The 22498-nt window shown below is 42.9% G+C and overlaps 1 protein-coding gene across 6 annotated transcripts in view; it reads left to right on the forward strand.

The window, feature by feature from the left end:
• The window catches only part of AIPL1 (AIP like 1 HSP90 co-chaperone), a 175740-nt gene that overhangs the window by 123937 nt on the left and 29305 nt on the right, over positions 1-22498 (forward strand). The window lies entirely within an intron of this gene.

Below are 22498 nucleotides of genomic sequence, written 5' to 3' on the forward strand. Positions count from 1 at the left end.
TTGGCAGCAGGAATACCTTGGGACAAACAGGCGACAGATGTGATCCTAACAGACGCAAGCTCCCGAGGGTTGGGGGCGCACCTAAGGGGTCACGTAGGCCAGGGCTCCTGGACACCTCAAGAAAGAAGGGCATCCTCCAATCCCAGAGAATTGTGGGCTGTAAACAAAGCCCTAACCCACTTCCTTCCAATACTCAGGGGTCGCAATGTCCGCATCATGTCGGACAACAAAGTAACGGTGGCATACATCAACCACCAAGGGGGAACAAAATCATACTCCCTAATGAAAGCAGCAGACGACATCCTGAGCAAGGTGGAGCAACACTTACAATCCCTAAAAGCCTTACATATAAAAGGGGCAGAAAACATAGAGGCCGATTTCCTAAGCCGCAATACTCTGAGGCAGGGAGAATGGGTCCTAAATCGGTCCATTTTTCAAAAAATAACGCAGCTTTGGGGGGAACCAGTGATAGACCTCTTTGCCAACAAACACAACAGGCAAACACGAAGGTTTTGTGTTGTGAGTTCATTTTCCCCTTCACCATTGAGTTCTGATGAACTCCCTCTTCTGGTGAAGGAAGGTAGTGAGGCTGATTACCAAGCACCTGGACAGGATGATGATGACTGGGTGACTGGAATTGCTGACTGGATATAAGGCAGCCGACGCCCTTCTGCCTTGCTGGTGATTTCTCAGAGGGATTCTAGGAGACCAGTCTGATTCCTGCTCCTCAAAAGCTAAGTTTTCTGCTCTGCTTTTTGCATTTGTGTTTTGGTTTTGTTTTGCCTTGTTTTTCTGGATTTCTGCCATTCCCTGCTGGGGTGAGCTGAATTCCTTTTTGCTCTGTCTTCAGAAAATACTTGAGTACTGATATAGTCTTTTTGAAGCCTAGCGTCTTCAGGGCTTTTTTCCCTATCAGCCTGTTGGCTCTTGTTTTGATAGGGTTTTGGCAGATTGCAGACAGCAGCTTTTCTATTCTGTCTGTTATGATGAGTCACCGAAGGAGGAAAAAACAAAATACCAGCTAAGTCCAGAAAAACCAGAGAGGTTGGCAGCTATCGGATTGCAGACCCCTGAACCTATCCACAACAACTAGCAGTAGCCGTGGGGGGTTCCTACGGTGCCCTAGACCCCTCGATCACAGCCGGAGAACTATATAGCCTAATGACAGAAAGGGGAAAAACTAAACTGCCTCAGAGCAGACCCCAAAGCAATAGGCAGCCCCCAACATATAATGACGGTGAAGCAAGATGAAAACACTAACACAGATAAAAAGATAGGTTGAGCAAATGATGGGGCCCAAGCTAACTACATAGGACAGGATAGGAAAGCTGCTGTCTGCCATCCGCAAAAACCCTATCAAAATGAGCCAACCGACTGATAGGAAAAACAGGCCCTGAAGTCGCTAGGCTTCAAAAGACTATATCAGCACTCAGGTATATTCTGAAGACAGAGCAAAATAACAACAGATCAGAGACAAAAATGGAATTCAGCTCACCCCCGGCCGGGGATGGCAGAACTCCCAAAAAACAAGGCAAAACAAAAACAAAACTGAAGAGTATAAAGCAGAGCAGAAAAACTTAGCTTTGAGATGCAGGAATCAGACTGGTCTCCAAGAATCCAGCAGGAAAATCACCAGCCAGGAAGAAGGGCGTCGGCAGCCTTATATCCAGTCCTCAATTCCAGCCACCCAGTCATCATCTAGCTGCCCAGGTGTTTGGTAATCAGTCTCACTACCTTCCTTCACTAGAGGAGGGAGTTCATCAGATCTCAATGGTGAAGGGAAAAATGAACTCACAACACCTTTCCTATTTAGTTAGCTTGGGCCCCATCATTTGCTCAGCCTATCTTTCTATCTGTGTGAGTGTTTTTTCATCTTGCTTCACCGTCATTATATGTTGGGGGCTGCCTATTGCTTTGGGGTCTGCTCTGGGGCAGTTTAGATTTCCCTTTCTGTCTTTAGGCTATTTAGTTCTCCGGCTGTGATCGAGGGGTCTAGGGCACCTTAGGAACCCCCCCACGGCTACTGCTAGTTGTTGTTGATAGGTTCAGGGGTCTGCAATCCGATAGCTGCCAACTTCTCTGGTTTTCTGGACTTAGCTAGTATTTCTGTTTTTGCCTCCTACGGTGACTCATTCATAACAGTTTTGCTCCCTAAACCCAAGGGAAAATCCATGGGCAGTGGACTCTGCACATTCAGTGGGACTTCAAGCTGGCCTATGCGTTCCCCCCAGTCGCTCTGATCCCAACAGTGGTCAGGAAGATCAGGACCGATCAAGCCAGAGTAATCCTAATAGCCCCATTTTGGCCAAAAAGACCCTGGTTTGCTCTGCTGCGGAAAATGTCCATCTCTGATCCATGGATTCTGCCAGAAATTCCGGACCTTCTAGCCCAAGGCCCGATATTCCTTGCGCAAGTCAAGGGATTCCATCTGACTGTGTGGAATTTGAAAGGTCGCTTTTAAGGGGTAAATATTTTTCCCCGGGGTTGGTGGCCACCCTGCTTAAAAGTAGGAAACCGGTGACGACGAACATCTATGGCAGAACATGGAATAAATTCCTACGGTTCCTAGGTAAGCCGTTAGGACAAGAACCCCCAATTAGTGCCATCTTGAAGTTTTTACAGGCAGGATTACAGCTGGGGTTAGCGGTAAATACGCATAAGGTTCAGGTGTCTGCGCTAGGGGCGCTCTATAACTGCAACTTGGCAGCGAATAGATGGATAGCCAGATTCATCAAAACATGTCATAGGGCTAAACCTATTCCAATACCCAAGATAGATCCCTGGGATTTAAACCTAGTTCTAGAGGCCCTTACAAAAGAACCATATGAGCCATTGCATCAGCTTTCCGCAAAATTTCTGACCCTGAAAACAATCATTTTAGTGGCCCTTACATCAGCCCGTAGAAAAAGCGACCTGCAAGGCTCTGTCAGTAAATCCACCCTATACACAAGTTTTTCAGGACAGGGTGGTGCTAAGGACTGACCCCGCTTATCTGCCTAAGGTAGTGTCAGATTTCCATCGAGGTCAAGAGATTATCCTCCCATCCTTCTGTGATAATCCAAAGAATCCAGGGGAAGAAAAATTCCATAGTTTGGATGTTAAGAGAGCCCTGCAAGAATACATATCTATCACCAGCCAGTGGAGGAAGTCCCAGTCCCTATTTGTAGCTTTTCAGGGTGCCAGGAAAGGCTATGGGGTTTCAAAAGGGACTGTTGCTAGATGGATTAGGGAGGACATTAGTGTAGCCTACACAACTAGTGGTATCCCGATTCCTGACGGGATCAAGGCTCATTCCACCAGAGCCGTGGCGACCTCCTGGGCTGAAAAGGCAGAGGTATCAATTGAATAGATTTGTAAGGCCTCCTACCTGGGCCTCACCTTCCACCTTCTTTAGGCACTATAGATTAAAGCTATCCTCCTCTGCTGACTTAACCTTTGGTAGAAGGGTGCTGCAAGCGGTGGTCCCTCCCTAAGGTGTTTCGTAGTCTCCAAAAGTCTCCTAGGTGGTGCTGTCATGGGTGAAGGCAAAATAACCATGGTTACTTACCGGTAGCCGGTTTTTCCGGAACCCATGACAGCACCCGTCTATTCCCCCCCCTTTTTTCACCGTATGGGTGTGCACAGTTAGTAGGGTGCATTTGTGTGATGTGGTGTTGGATTGAACATGTAACTAACCGGGAAGTCCTCTCAATGCTCTGTAACCCAACTGAAGCGGGGGAGAGGTGTCGCCCCTTATATCTCAGTAGGTTCCTGTCCTGGAGGGGCGGATCCCTCTCTCAGGTGGTGCTGTCATGGGTTCTGGAAAAACCGGCTACCGGTAAGTAACCATGGTGGTTTCCTCTTGGTCTTTTCCCAGATTAAAACCAAGTATTTTGGATTTTGAGTCATTTATTTTAAAATAAGAGATCTTAGAGAAAGTCTGGATTAGGGTTTGTAAGGCAGTGATAGAGTTGCTTGGATCAGTGAGGGTAAGAATAATATCTGCATAAAACGCTATTTTAAAATCTCTATGCAAGGTTTTAATTCCCGAGATCTTTGTACTGTTCCTGATTAATTGGGCCAAAGGTTCAATAGCCAATGCAAAAAGCAATGGTGATAAGGGGCAGCCCTGTCTAGTCCCATTAGCTATATTAAACATAGAGGAAAGTTGATTGTTTGAATATACCCTCACCCCAGGGCCAGAGTACAAAGCCATAATACCCCTCGTGAGCTGAGAATTCATTCCAAATTTTTTGAGAGTCGCTTCGAGATAAGACCAATTAAGGTGGCCAAACGCTTTCTCAGCATCAAGAGAGATAACAGTGGCTTTAAGTTTGTTCGAGGAAATTACCGTATATACTCGAGTATAAGTTGATCCGAGTATAAGTCGACCCCCCTAATTTTGCCACAAAAAACTGGGAGAACTTGAGGAGTCTTGAGGAGATCATTTGCATATTCCCAGTGCCTTCTGGGATAAGTGAAGAGTCTCCGCGAGCTCAACGATCACTGGGTTTTGGCCGTTGCAGCTGAAAAGAGGAAATCGGAAAACCAGGGGAAGAGTCTTGAGGAGATCATTTGCATATTCCCAGTGCCTTCTGGGATAAGTGAAGAGTCTCCGCGAGCTCAACGATCACTGGGTTTTGGCCGTTGCAGCTGAAAAGAGGAAATCGGAAAAATCGCGCGCCTATCGGCGTGCGAATTTGGGCTCATCTTTCATCGTTTTTAAGAAATCTCAAGATGGAAGAGGCCAGGAGCCATTTGGTGAGCTGCATTTCTTGCTACATGTTCACAGACTTACCAGTGGAAAAGCCAAACTTCACATGCCACAAATGCAAGCTTGTGTCCCTGTTGGAGGAAAAGTTGCAAAATCTCGAAGAGAGGTTAGCTACGTTGAAGATCATTAAGGAAGGTGAAGAGTTCTTGGACAGAGCAGAATTATCTCTTCATGTTACAGAAAGAGAAGAAATTCGAAGTGCACCTGAAGAAACAGAGGAATGGAGACATGTGACCCAGAGAAGCAGGAGGATCAGGAGGCAGTCAGCACCCATACTGCTCAGAAACCAGTACCAGGCTCTCACGCAGGAAAACAATGAAGAAATACATCAGGATAAGACTTTGCCAACAAGCAGCAACCTTGTACGCCTTCAGAGTCCTCCTGGATGGAGAAAGAAAAATGTTGTGAAGAAGAAACGGAGAGTGGTGGTCATGGGGGATTCCCTGTTGAGAGGAACAGAGGCCGCTATCTGCAGACCGGATATAACTTCAAGAGAAATGTGTTGTCTTCCAGGTGCAAAAATTAAAGATGTGTCTGACAGGATATCAGGACTCTTCAGACCTACAGATGACTACCCATTCCTGCTACTACATGTGGGGACAAATGACACTGCAAGAAACGACCTGGAAACCATCTGCAGAGACTTTGAAGACTTAGGTAAGAAAGTGAAAGAACTGGGAGCGCAGGTGGTCTTCTCTTCCATCCTCCCAGTGGATGGCCATGGAACAAGGAGGTGGAATAAGATTCTGCAGGTGAACAACTGGCTACGTCGATGGTGCCGTCAGCAACGATTTGGATTTCTGGATCACGGAGTGAACTACTTATACGATGGACTACTTGCTAGAGATGGGGTGCACCTTACGAAGACTGGTAAGCATGTATTTGGAAGTCGCCTTGCTACACTTGTAAGGAGAGCTTTAAACTAGAACAACATGGGAAGGGAAGCAAAAGACCAGAAAAAGCCATACACCTGACAAATGCTATTGAGAACTCTGCTATTAGAAGTGGAAAGGAAGAACAAAGACGAAAGAATCTAATTAATAAAAATATTGGAGAAAGAGAAACCAATCACAAACTAAAATGTTTCTATACTAATGCACAAAGCATGGGCAACAAACAAGGAGAATTGGAACTACTAACACAGGAAAAGAAATATGATGTCATTGGAATCACTGAAACTTGGTGGGACAATACACATGATTGGAATACAAGACTAGAAGGATACAACTTATTTGCAAGAAACAGACTTGATAAACGAGGAGGAGGTGTCGCATTGTATGTTAGAAACGCGTATATCTGCACAGAGATTGAAGCTTCAGAGACTGGGAGTTCTGTGGAAACTGTTTGGGTAAGAATACAAGGACAGAACAATGGAAAGGACACCATTGTAGGCATTTACTACAGGCCGCCTGTGCAAGCTGAAGCTATGGATGAACTCTTTATGCATCAAATGGCCAAGTTCTCCAAAAAATATGACATAGTTGTCATGGGAGATTTCAACTATCCAGACATTTGTTGGGAATCTCTCTCAGGCAAAACTAACAGGTCAAGGAAATTCTTATCCTCTCTTGCTGACAACTTTATCTTCCAAAAGGTAAGGGAGAAAACAAGGGGAACTGCTACCTTGGATCTAATCCTTATAAACAGGGAGGAAATGGTTGAGGAGGTAAAAGTGGCTGGGACCCTAGGAGGTAGCGACCATGCTATTTTAGAATTTTGGATAACTAGAGGCGGAAGACCTGTGAAGACTCAGACGTCAAGGTTAGATTTCAGAAAGGCAGATTTTAAGGGATTCAGAAAGAGAATTGGAGGGATCCAATGGCTGGATATCCTTAAAGACAAAAATGTCCAGGAAGGATGGGAAATCTTGAAAAATGAAATTCTCAAAGCACAGTTGTTAACAATTCCGAAAAGAGGGAAGAATAGGAAGCAGTTAAGGAAACCAGGATGGATGAACACAGAACTTAAGCACATGCTAAAAAGGAAGAAAAAAATGTTTATAAAATGGAAAGAGGGAGGCATATCTAAAGAAGAATATAATGCTGTCTGCAGAACCTGCAGGGCACAAATCAGATTAGCTAAAGCTGAAAATGAATTGAGGCTTGCAAGAGATGTCAAAAGCAATAATAAAGGATTTTGGGGATATGTCAAAAGTAAAAGAAAAGTCAAAGATGCTATAGGATTTTTACAGGATGAAAATGATGCAATGGTAAGACAGGATGTTGAGAAGGCTGAACTTTTAAATTCCTATTTTGCATCTGTTTTCTCTCAGAAAGGAAATGTAACATCAACTGTTATTCACTGTCCTATTAAGGGAATAGAAGAATCCAGGATATCTATAAACAGAAAGATAGTGAGGAAACACTTAGCTAGCCTAAATGAATTCAAGTCTCCAGGTCCAGATGAATTACACCCCAGAGTACTGAAGGAGATAGCAGAAGAAATTTTTGAACCCCTCTCTATAATCTTTGAAAATTCTTGGAGAACAGGAGAAGTGCCAGAAGACTGGAGAAGAGCAAATGTTGTTCCTATCTTCAAAAAGGGGAAGAAGGTGGACCCAGGTAACTATAGGCCGGTGAGTCTGACTTCTATACCAGGAAAGATCTTTGAACAAATTATTAAACAACATGTATGTCAATACCTGGATAAGAATGAAGTGATTAAACAGAGTCAGCATGGGTTTGTAACTAATAAGTCATGTCAGACTAACTTAATTTCCTTCTATGACGGTATCACTGATTGGGTGGATCAAGGAAATGCTGTAGATATAGTATATCTTGACTTCAGCAAAGCATTTGACAAAGTCTCTCATACAATCCTTATTGAAAAAATGATTAAGTATGGAATGGACAAGGCAACTGTTAGGTGGATTCATAACTGGCTTAGTGATCGGACCCAAAGAGTGGTCGTAAATGGCTGCACATCCAGTTGGAAGAATGTCTCAAGTGGGGTACCACAGGGCTCTGTCCTGGGCCCTGTATTGTTCAACATCTTTATCAACGATTTAGATGAAGGCATTGAGGGTAAACTGATTAAATTTGCTGATGACACAAAGCTAGGAGGGATAGCTAATACTAGAGAAGAGAGAGAGAGGATTCAAAAAGATTTAAATAAACTGGAGAAGTGGGCAGCAACAAACAGAATGGTTTTTAACAGGGAGAAATGCAAAGTACTACATCTGGGCAATAAAAATGGAAAAAGCATATATAGAATGGGAGGAATAGGGCTAAGTGACAGCACATGTGAAAAAGACTTGGGTATACTAATAGATCACAGACTGAATATGAGTCAACAGTGTGATGCAGCAGCAAAAAAGGCAAATGCAATTCTAGGATGTATTAACAGAAGCATACAGTCTAGATCACGTGAAGTCATTATTTCCCTCTACTCCTCTTTGGTCAGACCTCATCTGGAATATTGTGTCCAGTTTTGGGCACCACATTTTAAAAAAGACATCAACAAACTGGAGCAAGTTCAGAAAAGAGCGACCAGAATGGTGACCGGTCTGCAAACCCTGTCTTATGAGGAAAGGTTGCAGGATTTGGGAATGTTTAGTTTGCAAAAGAGAAGACTGAGAGGAGACTTAATAGCTGTCTACAAATATCTAAAGGGCTGTCACATTGTAGAAGGATCAACTTTATTCTCATTTGCACAAGGAAAGACTAGAAGCAATGGGATGAAACTGAATGGGAGGAGACACAGATTAGATATTAGAAAAAACTTTTTGACAGTTAGAGTGATCAATGAGTGGAACAGGCTTCCACGAGAAGTGGTGAGTTCTCCTTCAATGGAAGTCTTCAAACAGAGGCTGGACAGACATCTGACTGGGATGATTTAGCGAATCCTGCTTTGAGCAGGGGGTTGGACCAGATGGCCCAGGAGGTCCCTTCCAACTCTACGATTCTATGATTCTATGAGTATAAGTCTTGGGTGGGAAATGCTCCATAGATTATTCCCTCATATGGTGTCCTCAGAAGAAGCTCCATAGATTGTTCCCCCATATGCTGCCCCCACAAGAAGATCCATAGATTGTTCCCTCATATGCTGCCCCCATAAGAAGCTCCATAGATTGTTCCCTCATATGCTGCCCCCATGCTGCTGCTGCTGCATGTAAAAATAAAAAAAATGACATACTCACCTCGCCGTCGCTGGGTGTCAGATTCTCACCTGTCCTGCGTCCATGGCTGCTCACCGCTATCTGCCACGTCATCAGTCAGTGACGTTCAGACTGCAGGGGGCGCGGCGTGCACTAACCACGTCACCGCACCCTCTGCTGTCTGAAGTCACTGACCGATGACAGACAGCAGCAATGGACGCAGGACAGGTGAGTATCGCTATACTTACCCGTCCTGACGCTGTGTCTTGAGCCCCCAGCTTCTCCGCGCTCTCTCTTCCTGCCTTCAGCGGTCATGTGGTACCGCTCATTAAAACTCATGAATCTGCGCAGAGTTTTAATGAGCGGCACCACGTGACCGCTGAAGGCAGGAAGAGAGAGCACGGGGAGAAGCTGGGGGCTCAAGACACAGCGTCAGGACGGGTAAGTATGACCTGACACATCCGCCCCCTCCGACCCCCTTTGTATATGACTCGAATATAAGACGAGAGGGGGACTTTCAGCCCAATTTTTTGGGCTGAAAATCTTGACTTATATTCGAGTATATACGGTAGCTTAATTATGTTAATGAGCCTTCTCATACCATCTATGGATTGTCTTCCTTTAATGAAGTCTATCTGATCATTGGAAATTAGTCTTGGGAGGAATTGATTTAGTTTATTAGCCAGGATTTTTGCGTAAATTTTTACGTCTGTGTTGATGAGGTATATAGGTCTGTAATTAAAAACTTGGCTAGTGTCAGAATTTGGTTTTGGGATTACGATAATTGTCGCTTCCAGCATCTCTTTGGGAAATTGACCTGATTGGAAAGCTGAATTAAATACTTTTACAAAAAGACTTGAAATAATCATTACTGAACCCGTCTGGTCTGGGTGATTTGAATGTTTTAAGCTTGTTTATAATTTCTAGGACTTCTTGTTCATTAAAGGGAGAAGACAAAAATGATAAGTCTTCAGAGTTGAGCTTTGGGAGGTTCATGCTGGAAAGGAATGATCCAATCTCTGAGGTAGTTGGCTGCATATTAGGGTTGTCCTGATTAATATTGTACAAATTTTTGCAATAATCGGCAAAAGCCTTTACAATATCTTTAGGGTGGACCAGAGATGAACAATTAGAGGAAGTTATATTGTCAATTCTATTCCGTTTTTGTATATTCTTAATTCTGTTTGACATGTATTTTGAAGGGCGATTTATAGATAAGTATTGTTTGCATTTTGCTGATCTAATAGCTGAATCGTAAAAATTGAATATGATTTTCCTTAATTGCAACTTAAGATCGGTAAGTTCTGATGATACAGCTTGTTTGTTAGAGGAAATAGAGAATCGACATAATTCATCTTCTTTAGATTTAATTGACTGTTGTAGGGTAAGGATTTTATCCCTGTTAACTTTTTTTAGTCAGGAGGAAATTTGAATTAAAACTCCCCTAAACACCGCCTTGTGAGCATTCCAATAGGTAAACGGATTGAGGAGGTTTGATTTGTTTTCACTAAAATAGTTCTGTAAGGCTGATATGATTTCAGATTTGATGGAGGGGTTATGAAGCAAAGAGGAGGTGTTAAATTTCCACATGGAATGGGGGCGAATTGGAGGCCCTATTATCAATCCTGCAGTTACCGGAGAATGATCTGAAATAGTTTTATTAAGTATGGAGATGGAGGAGAACCATGGCAAGGAGAAGACATCTGTGAGTATCAAATCTATTCTAGAGGCCGACTGATGACCATCAGAAAAATGAGTAAATTCTCTAGATGTGGTGTTGAAACAGCGGAATGAATCAAATAGCTCATGATTATAAATCTAGCTGTTAAAGGATTGCATTCTTTGTCTGCTGGGGGAGGTGGAGTCTAGTATATTATCTGGCACCATATTAAAGTCATCTAATAAAAGTAGAGTTCCTGATCGTAAGGTGTCTATTTTTTTCATTAGCTTCTTTAGGAAGCTAAGTTGTCTGATGGTGGAAACATAAGTATTAACTATTGTGAAGGTGTGGCCATTCAATTTGCATAGGAGAATATGATAGCGTCCTTTTTCGTCTTTGACCTCAGAGAGAAATTCAAAGGAAATTGAATTACCAATCAGGGTTAAAGCCCCAGCTTTCTTTCATGGGCCGCAAGACTCAGATACAAATGGGAAATTTTTGAGATTTATAGAAGGGCGGTTGTCTTTTTTTAACTTAGTTTCTTGGAGGCATGCCACTTCAGCATGTAACCCGTTAATTTCTTTACCGATGGAAAATCTCTTCCAAGGGCTATTTAGCCCTCTGACATTATAAGATACAAATTTTATTTTCATGTTACAGAAGTGGCAGGGACCGTATGAAGTGGGATAGAGGAAATGTGGAAACCAGAGTGCACCTACCTTTTGTAGAACTTAGTTAACAAAAACCCTAAAACAAAAGACCTGTTTGAAACCAAAAACAAAAAAGCACAAAAACAGTAAGAACAAAATTGTCCTTTAGAAAGAGCCCAGCCGGTAGGCTCTAATTCCCTAGTGGGGAAAGTTTGTGTAAGGATCCCATTGGAGGCATCCTTTAGCTGTCAGTCATATCAACACTGTTCCTAGAAGGAAAATAATCTCATGTGATATGAGTCCATAAAGTAGTAGAGAAGTAAGAAAACCTGTGGAAAGAAGAATAATAAGCAATATAATACACTAAACAAATAATCAAGAAGTGTAGGGAGACCTTTTAACATGGTGAGTAACTATGTAGACAGGGTCTCTCCATTGGATCATCCCTTCTCTGAAGAAGGCCTGGGGTCTTGAGAGTTGAAGTTTCTATGTCGGTCAGGTATCTTGTAGTAGGACAGGAAATCTCTTCCTTCCTTAGGCGAGAATAGGACGGTCGTCTTTCCTTTGTAGATTACCAAGAGTTTAAGTGGATCACCCCATTTATAGGGGATATTATTTTCCCTCAAGGTGACTGGCTTAAAAGATTTTCTTCCTTCAATCGTTTCCTTTGAAAGATCCGTGAATAGCTGGAGGTGAGCATAGGGTTCTGGAAAGCCTCCTAGATCCTTTACTGACTTTTGATTTTTTCCTTGATCTTGAAGAACTGTACCCTTAAGATGGTATCTCTAGGTAGATCTTTATCAATATTCCGTGGTTTGGGAAGTCTGTGGATCCTATCTATGATGAGATCTTTGTCTGTAAGTGCCGGTAGTAATTTTTTGAAAATTGTCTTGACGAAGTCTTCTAGTTTACCCGGTGAAATAGATTCTTGTATTCCTCTTATTTTCAAGTTATTCCTTCTATTCCTGTCTTCCATATCCGCAACTTTAATTTTGAGTCTGTGAAGTTCAGATTTGAGGTCATGAGTGACTTTTGATAAATCGTCAGTATGTTCTTCCACTACAGTTAGCTGTTTTTCGTGGTTGTCTAATCTGTTACTGAATTTATCTAAAGTAGATTGTAAAATTTTAGTTTGGTTTTCAAATGTTTGGGTCATACTAGACGTAATTTTCTGGGCAAGGGTGTCCATGTAAGAGTGGATGGATTCGACGTCCAGTTTTTGAGTAGAAGAAGAGTTGGTGTTATCCATCTTAAGTTTTGACCTTTCTGGAGAAAAGGTTGGTGAAATGTCTCTAGATTCAGAACTTGAAGCGTCTGCTGGTGAAGTAAATTTTCAGATTTTTTACCAGGATTTTTCCTTTTTGATGAGCGAGATGTGTCCATGTCCTCTTTATGAGGACATCTGGCCTTAAATGGGCTGACGAGATTCACTTGATCTTTAAAGTTAGGACTATAGGTGTCGTGAAATTTTTGTGCTCTTTGAGGAGTCATAGGAGGCACTTTCGCTGACTTGGACATGGGAGTGGACTTGTGACTCATCATGTGTCCTTTTTTTAATCCTGTTTCGCAGGGATTATATTAAGAGTTCAAATCGTCTACTCTTCAGTCCTTTTCCTACTCCACCCCTCCTTTCTTCTTTAGCTTAGTTTATTGTTATTAATAGTGCTGTTTTTATTAGAAAAATAAGTACCACTCCAGTAAAATGGGAAGAGTGAAATAAATACGCACTAAGATTGATTATTATAGGAGACCGCTATGTATATTAGAGTTTTGAGTGCTGAATACTAAACAAAGCACTCTTCACTGAATAAATGTTTAAAATATAGAGAACTCTTGCGTCTTCCTATGCCTTTTCATAAAAGGGGCTGTGAGGAATGAAATAAACTGCAAAGTCAGATGGCACCTTTAATATTGGTGTTTTAAACAATAAAATCCATTTTAAACTGCGCACCGGTCTAGACGCGCTCTCTCTGTGACTTAATTGCGGCCGCAGCAGGCGGCTAGACTTCACACAGAGCTCAGTGACATCAGGCCCCCGCTCATAGAATATGCAACAGGTGAGCCGGCAGCTAATATATCGCACTACTGAAGAAAGGCAGATCCCTCCGCCTCTATCATCACCCCAATGGAGCCGCACAGAGCGGAGGTAACTAGAAGCAGGCAAGAGTAACTTAGAGGTCCAGCACTGGTGGGGGCACTTCTCGGATAAAGTCAAAGTACTTTTTATTATTAACCAGGGCTCTCACACCACAAATCAGTATTAACTCGGGACTATTTGATGTCCTTCTGCCCTGCAGCTATAATACTGCTAATGAGATGCGGATCCTTCCGCCTCCGTCGTAGCGCCCGCAGCTGTGCCCAGAACTAGCGATGAGTGTTTTTAAAATCAGGCACACCGGGATTTTTTTGTGAGCTGATGCAGGTGGGGGGACCCTTCAAGTAAAATTAGCAATCTTTAATAATCTGTAAGTGGATCCTCCGCGAAAGTAAGTGTTACTTAGGGACTATTTTGAATCCCTCCGCCCCACAGCTCTAATATGCCGGGAATACAGTGCTTAGGGGGGGGAGAGCGCTGGGGAGATGTAGATCTCTCAGCGTATGCAGTAACTTCCACAGTACCACAAGAAACCGGGAAATAAAAGTAAATGTGGTCACACTGGTACTTATAAAGGATCCGGGATAGGTAAAGGGACTTTCCAGATAAATGTAGTATATTTTAATATGCGGCAGGTAATATTACCATAGAAATAGGCACAGATCATGGACTAATTTGTGTCCTTCTGCCTCTCAGATATTTTATGCCTAGAAAATGGCGCTCATGAGAGAGGACAGTGAGAAGAAATAGATCCCTCCGCGACCGTTATGGCGTCTGCTGCCCCATATAAAACCGGGGAATATAGGTAAATCAGGACACCCTGGGACTTCCAAAAGGTCAAAAACAGTTAAAAAGAGTTTCCAGAAAAAGTCAATGTCTTTTATTATGCAATGAGAGAAATCCTGTCAGGATAGGCACAGGGTGAGGACTATTTTGCATCCTTCCGCCAACCAGCTGGTATATGACAGGAATTTTGTAAAAATATCTCCAAAAGACAATATAAATCTTTAAAATGTGGTAGACAAGCGTGGAGACACTTTTTCTGAGGACAAGGACTGCCGGTGGGTGATGGAGGGAGAAGGGAGAGGATTTTTTCACTCACGGACCAAGATGGCGTCCTTGCAGTAAAATGTCGGGAGAAGGCCTCAAATTTCAAAAGAGTCTTTTTTAACGTCCAAAGCTCAGATAAGGGGTATCAGAATGTACCTCTGAGTAACGAGAAAACAATCCTTCCACGGGTCATCGGAGATAGCGATTTTCTTTCGCTTTATTTGTCGTTTTAGGAGATGCCTCCTCAGAGATCCTGAGCCGTGCGTGTTACACCATCGCCAGCTCAGGCCACGCCCCCTCATGAGAATACATTCTAGCAATGAAAGGCAAAAGGCAATTAAAGAATTAAAGGCAGTTAAAGGCAAACCATTAACCCTTCTATATTTCATGAGCATTACACAACGTGTATACAGAGAGAAAGTGGCCAGCAGACTATTACACTGTCTGTTTTCAGAGTATCCCACCCCCGCAAAAAAAACAAAAACACAAAATCAGTGTTCGCTACCTCCTCCACCTACACCATCACCTCAACCCCCTCTTCCACTTGGACCACCATCTCCTGGTTCTTTTCTTTTCAATGTTATTTTTATTGAGTTTTAAAGCATAACAGTAAATATAGTGAAACAGTGTTACATTATAAAAATTCAGTGCTCGACAAATACATAGCAGTCTATTCAGAATGCCTGCGATACAGATCAAACACTTCTAGCTTGCGTTATGCAGTCTTACTAATGAAATATGTTTGGTATCTGGACAGAGAGAGATTTGTTCAGATTAATGTGAATATCAAAACTGGTGTCCCTGGCTCGTTTTAACACACAGCTTCTCCAATTTAGCCATTTGGGACAATAACATATCAAATTATAATGAGAGTAAGAGAAGAGAAAGTAGGAAACATAGAAAGTGAGAGGAATGGGAGGAAAGGGGGGGGCAGTGGTTCGTCACTAGGTAGCGTCCTGTATCATATCCGAATGCATACTTGATCTAAAGATAATCCAAGGTTTCCAGGAATCCTGGAATGGTACTAAAGAGAGATTCACATGTGCCACCAACTCAGCCATGTAGTATAGTTGGCCTATCTTGTAGAGCAATTGTTTGTGTGGGAACATTCTCAGATTTCCAATGAATGGGTATTAAAAGTTTGGCTGCCGCTATTATGTTATTAACCAATGAGGATAATTTTTTGTTACTTGGCCACACCGAAAAATTCAAAAGGGCGGTTTCAGGCGTTAGGGAAGCTGACTTTCCAGTTATCTCTTTTATGACACTTTCAGTAAGCGCCCAAAAGCGTTTTATAACTGGACAGGACCACCATATATGAAGATAGTCACCTTCTCCAATGCCACATCTCCAGCATTTCGTGTGATGATTCACCCGCCAGGCCTGGTATTGTGTTTGTGAAATATACCATCTGGATACTAGCTTATAAGAGTTTTCTTGGGTTTTAACACATTTAGTCGGGCCATGAGAATGTTTATAAATGTGAAATACCTGCTCTTGTGAGAAAGCATAGCCTAGGTCTTTTTCTCACTTTACTATATATGCACGTTTCAAGCATTTTTCTGCAAGGAGAAGCTCGTGGTATATAGTGGATAATATTTATGTGGGCTTATTTGATTTAGAACATAGAGTCTCAAAGGGTGTAAGTCTGCGCATGAGGTTGGTGTTGTAGTGAATTCTTTTCAATGTCATTTTAATTGTGGAATATTGTATGAAATTAATGTTGGCTAGTCCAGGTAGTTTGCGGAGTTCGAAAATGGTGGGAGCACTCCATCAAATAACAGCTGGTCAATTGCGATTTTCAACCTTAGCGGGGCTTCGTCGGTCATGGTGTCGATAGAGTGAGTTAAGATGTCTGATAGCATTAGTATTGGTGATGGGGGGGTATCAGAATGCTGTATGTTCTGGCCCAAACTTTTAGCAGTGACCGTGTGAGTGCGTTGGGAAAAGTAGGAAGGGGACTCCCTCTTGAGTAGGTCAATAAAAGTTGTCTAATGGGTAGAGGCGATAGTTCTTTTTCCATTGCCACCCATTGTTTGTCATGTGAAACTCGTATCATATGTACTGATCTCGATAGCACCGATGCGTAATAATACTTTCTAATATCGGGAGCGCCCATCCCCCCCCCCCCCCTTGCCCGAGGCAGGGTCAGTGTGTGAAAAGCTATTCGTGGCCTCGTCTTGTTCCACATATACTTGGAAAAAAGAGAGTTAACTCTAGTTAAATAAGAATCTGGTACTTGGATAGGTAGCATTTGGAACATATAGGTAAATTTTGGTAATATCAGGCTCTTTAGAAGATTTTTTCTCCCTGTCCATGATAGGAGCGAGTCTCTCCATGATCCGATTGTGTTTACCGCCTGTTCTAACAATGGATCATAATTATATTTTATCAGTTCTTTTTCTGTTCTGGCTATTTTGACTCCCAAATACGTGATAAAATTTTTGGGCCAGGTAAACGGTTATTCCTTTTTTAGTTTGCTTAGGATGTGTGTTGGGACGTTTAAATCCAATGTGTCTGATTTAGACACATTCACCTTAAAATTTGAGACACTGCCATATTCTTCCAGTATCCTCTTGAGGGCTGGGAAGCTTCTAATTGGCTTCGTCATTGTGACCAGTAAGTCATCGGCGAAGGCTGTGGATTTATAGTTCTGCTTTCCAATTTTTATGCCCTCTATTTCTGGGCATTGCTGTATTGCGGTTAGGCGCGGCTCCATTGTCAACACAAAAAGCAGTGGCGACAGCGGGCATCCCTGGCGTGTACCATTTCCTATAGTGAATGTGTCTGTGAGTGAGCCATTAATATCGATGCGGGCCTTCGGGTTATTGTATAATTTCATTATGGTAAGAACTGTTTGCTTCGGGAATCCGAACCCCAGTAACAACTCCTCCAGATAAGTCCAGTCTACCCTGTCAAAGGCCTTTTCGGCATCCGTACCCAGCAGCACCAAAGGGAGTTTGTTCTTTTTTGCATGTTGCATAAGGTGTATTATTTTATATGCATTATCTCTCCCCTCTCTCCCCCCCACAAAGCCCGCTTGGTTTGGGGAAATCACCGACGGTAAAACCTTTGCTAGTCTATTCACCAGCATTTTTGCAAATAACTTCTGGTCTACATTGTGTAGTGATATTGGCCTGTAGCTACTGCATTGTTCCTGATCTTTGCCTTCCTTATATATTAAGGATATTTTAGCTTCCAAAGCTTGGGCTGGAAATTGATCTCTGCTCAGTATAGAGTTACACATTCCCAGCAGGCGTGTGTTGAGGATAAGGGAGAAGATCTTATAATAGGTTATTGGTAAACCGTCTGGCCCGGGTGTTTTCCCCTTTGGGCTCTTCGACAGGGCAGACCGGAGCTCATCCATTCTAAATGGCTTAGTTAATTGAGACTGTTGCGCTTCTGTCAATTGAGGCAGATTCAGTCGGGCTAAAAATCTCCCTATTGCCCTCTTCCTTTTTTGTTGATCTTTGACTGTCTTTTTCTGGCGTATGTTATAAAGTTGTTTGTAGTATTCTAGGAACTTGAGTCTATTTGTGCATAATTTTGAGTGCTTAATCCTCCTGAGTTTTTGATTGTGTATATATGTGCGGTTTTGGCGCTTTCTTATACTTGAGAGCATAAATTTAGTAGCTTTGTCTCCATGTACAAACATTCTATTTCGCCATTTGGCGAACCATTTTACAGATTTTTTATTTAAAAAATCTTTCATCTTTTGTCTCTTTTTGGTTAGCGCATTTAACCATTTTGTATCAGGTTGTTTCTTGTGTAAGGTCTCTAATTCAAAGATTTCTTCATATAGTGTGTTAATGTCGTGCTGCCGCTTCTTATTTAGATATGAAGTGATTGAAATTAGTTCTCCTCTTATTACTGATTTATGCGCTTCCCATAAGATAGGGACTGAAACCTCATCTGTATCGTTTTGTGCAAAATATTGTTCAAGTGTTTTGGATATGCAAGCCCGTACCTACGAATCTGTCAAAACTGATTCGTTTAGTCGCCATGTTCTTGTGAGGGAAAAAGGCTTGGAGTGTAACTATTGAGTGGTCTGAGTGAATGTTTGGAAGTATTTTTGAGGCAACGGCATTGGGGAGAAGTCTTCTCGGGATTAGTATGTAGTCTAATCTATGATAGGTCTTGTGAGGATGGGAGTAGTATGTGAAGTCTTTGTCACCGGGCTATAAATACCTCCAGATATCTGTCATCTGCATTGCCCTAATTTTTGCTTTAATCTTAATCAAGTCTCGCTGGGATATTGAGCTTTTCTTTTTTGTGATGTCTAACTGAGGGTCTAGCGCTACATTTAGGTCTCCTCCTATGACCAGTGTCCCTTCCCTAAATTGTTCTATTTTCGCAAAGGTTGCTAATAGCCACCTAAAGTGTTTCTTATTCGGGGCATAAAGGCTACAGATAGTGTACATGTTCCCTGCCAATAGTCCCTTTACGAATATGTATTTCCCATTTGAATCTGCTTTTATGTCGTGTATCTGAAACGGTATTCCTTTCGCTATCGCCACCGAGGTACCCCTAGATCCCGTTTGTGTGGTTGTAGTGTGGTACCATGAGTTGTAATGCGAGCGTTCAAAATTAGGGAGTTTCTCTGATTTAAAGTGTATTTCCTGGACCATCAAAATGTCTATTTTTTGCTTTTTAAGCATGTCTAATGTTTGTCGTCTGGTGATCGACGAGTTTAGGCTGTTTGCGTTTAGAGAGGCAAAAGTAAATACCTTGTTATGAATTGCCATAGGGTTGAGAGGTTTGGCGGGTGAATCTTTTTTGTCCCGATAACTTTTTCTGATTCGGATGCTTCTTGGTGCTGGAACTAGGATAGAGATTGGGGGGGGGAGAGACAGGAGATGCAGAATAGGTAGGAAGAGAGAAGAAAACAAATCGTGATGAGATTCATGTATAGCATGACAAGCAAAAAAAAATTACAATTAGCGGATCTATTGAACTTAATCATTGTTCTTGTAGACTTTTTTGGGGAAAAATATTTAATGAAATTCAGAGCCCAATGGGGCAAATCTAACTTAGTATTCTAATAATACTGTAACTACCGCCATCGCTAAAAAGCAGCGGTGTCGGTCTCGAACCCAGAAAAATCAAATCTGGAACCTTATTAACAATGAGAGAGTCCACGGCCGAACAGCCGACAAGCCAGAAATTCGCTTATTCAAGTCGCTCCATCATCTCCTTTCGAGCTTGGGGATTTTGCAGTTTTCTTTCTTTGTTTCTGGAGTTTCGGAGTCCCCACCACTTGCCAGGATGGTGGGTTTGGCAGGTGTCGATAATTTGAAGCGGCATGAAACGTCTCTAGATCTGGATACAGTTCCAAGGAGATGTCCAGAGTCTTGCAGATTTCTTTAATGTCTGTGGATGACCTGGCTTGAAGTTTTTTGTCTCCTGCCGTTATATAGATTCCGAATGGGAACAGCCAACAGTATCGATAGCCTTTTAGTGTTAGGGCTTCTGTCATTGGTTTTAGAATTTTGCGTTTTTTAAGTGTTGTGGCTGACAAGTCTTGGAAAAGTCTTATCTGCGAGCCTTCATATAGAATTTTCTGCGCTTCGCGGGCTCTGCGAAGGATCAAGTCATTCACCCGGTAGTCAAGAAAGCGGCATAGCACATCTCTTGGGGGTTCTCCTTGTTTGGGTCTGGGACGCAAAGACCTGTGCACTCTTACGAGTTCAATGTCTTTGGGGTCGTCGTCTAGTAGAAGATTAGAAAAGATCTCAGTGGATGCTTTGGTTAACGCCTCCGTAGCCACAGACTCCGGGAGCCCCTTTATACGGATGTTATTCCTTCGCTCGCGGTTTTCATGGTCTTCTAGCGTGCTTTGGATCATATGAATAGGGCTTTCATGCTCATTAAGACAAACATACATGGCGTTGGTCTGCTGCGTCAAAGTCGTCTGATAACTTTCAACCACTTCGAGCCTGTGACCTTGTTGTGTAATGTCTTGCTTTATCTCTGCCAGTTCTCTTCCAATAGGTTCCAAAGCTTTTGAGAGGATCCTTTTAATAAATGAGCAGGTCACCAGGGTATCTTTCATGGTTCCCCCTCTATCTGAATCACTCTCCAGATCTGTTTCTGAGTCATCTTCCATTTGAGATGCAGCAAAGAGCAGCCGACAGCACAGCGGAAAAGTGGATGCAGGTTCAAAGGTTCATGGACCCAAATGAACAAATGTCCATATAAGAAAAAGGAACAGCATCCGGTCCAGGTGAAAAATCGTATCAAAGATTTATTCTGCCAGTATAAAATACAACGTTTCGGCCATATTGTGGCCTTTTTCAATATGGCCGAAACGTTGTATTTTATACTGGCAGAATAAATCTTTGATACGATTTTTCACCTGGACCGGATGCTGTTCCTTTTTCTTATATCTTCCATTTGAAAGTCTGTTTGCCGTGAAGATTTAATAGGGTCTGGGAAAGAGGCTTGCTTCTTCAGGAATTTGTCTACATCCGCTTGTGTTAGGGATTTTGTGGCTCTAGTGGTGCTTTTCAGAGTTTTAACCGTGGTCTTTCCCATAGTTATTGCTGATGGGCTCTGAGTTTTGCTTTGTTGTTATAATGTTAATTTCCCCCTGTCTACAGGTTACAGGGTTAGAGGAGCACTTCAAGTGTTAATTCCATATAGGAGAATTGAATTTTCCCATGATACTAGACAGAGGCAATTAGTGGCTCTTATGTTGGTTCAGGACGATATGAAGTCATACACAATCTTGCTATGACTGTTATTAAACCTTAAGAAGAGAATCGTCCGAGATCTTTTTTTTTTTTTTCTTTATCTATAGTGTTTGTGATTTTGGGAAATAGTTTTCCTATTGATCAACGGGGGCCGCTCACTCCTCCCTTCCCGAATTCCACCTATGTCAGAGGGGTTAAAGATGTGGATCTCCTATATTGCAATGTCCTCTCCAGTCTCCACTGACTGGTGTCAAAATGGCCGCTGTGCAGCTGGTGTGTTCTTCAAATACTTAACTCCAATTCCTGTTTTATTGGTCAGGGTGCCTGTCGTGCAGTTGGCAGCTATATAACAGTTAATTAAAACGCAGCCACAATGGGGTAGAATGCAGGAGAGCTCAGACGCGGCCTCCCTCCTCTGCCTCTGCAAAGCCTCCCTTCAAGCGTCTTCTCCTCCTCCCCCTCAAACACCACAGCACCAGGGGAAATATGGCGCCCGCCCTGTCTCAGAAAAGGGCACAAATTCTCCCGCCCACTCCCCGTGACCGGCCTCCCTGTCCCCGGTCCAGCGGGGCAGTCTAATATAGAGGGCTGCTACCCCCCAGAAACAAGCGTGCACCGACCGGTCTCTGCAGTCCCGATCTCCGCTTGGTGCGATCCAGCCGAGAGGAAGGGAGAGGTGTCCGCAGCACGGCAGGCAGGTCTCGCGCTCCGTGCGCTCCCATTGAGCTCTCAGGTAAGAGGGATGGAGGAAGGGCCACGGCAGCAGGGGATCCCTCTCGCCCGGTCTCAGGTGGTGCGGATGTGTGACTCAGGGATTCGGTACCTCTGCGGGTAAAGCTATTCCCGCTCTGTAGTCCCGGGCTTGTGGGTTAGGTGTGTTCCTGCTCCCCCTGTCCTGGACTCCACAGGCCTCTCCACACCGCCTCTCAAAACAGTAGCTAGAACAGGCTATTCTTCTTCTCTGTGCCTTATAGCTGTGCCAGATGGTTCTGTGAGTGACTCGCACCCCTCTGCTATATCTCCGATTGACTGAAGTTTTTTTTCTCTCAGATTATTTAGATTTTTATCAGGAGCTCCTGACAGCCACATCTTTCTGCTTGAGCAGTTAGGCCACGCCCCCCCACCATCTCCTGGTTCAAGATAAAAAAAATATTTTTTTAATCTGTTATTTTAAGTAATTTCCCTATGCACATTTGTTTGAAGGGCAATTGTCATGCTCTTACCCCCATTTAACTTCCTTTTTCCCTTACTATGACATATTTACAGCCACCTTTACTGTTACCTTCGTGAAAATAAAAAAATTTGGAGCTAAAAAAATGTTAATTGGGGAAAAAAATTTTTTTTTATTTCAACGGCTCTATGTCTAGTTTCTAAAATGGGGACACTTGTGGGGGATTCCACTGTTTAGGCACATCAGGGACTCTCCTAACGCAACACTTGTGGGGGATTCCACTGTTTAGGCACATCAGGGACTCTCCTAACGCAACATGGCGTCTGGCAAC

This window comes from Dendrobates tinctorius, unplaced genomic scaffold (genome assembly GCF_039654945.1).
Source record: "Dendrobates tinctorius isolate UK_male_01 unplaced genomic scaffold, ASM3965494v1 ptg000016l, whole genome shotgun sequence".
NCBI lineage: Eukaryota > Metazoa > Chordata > Amphibia > Anura > Dendrobatidae > Dendrobates > Dendrobates tinctorius.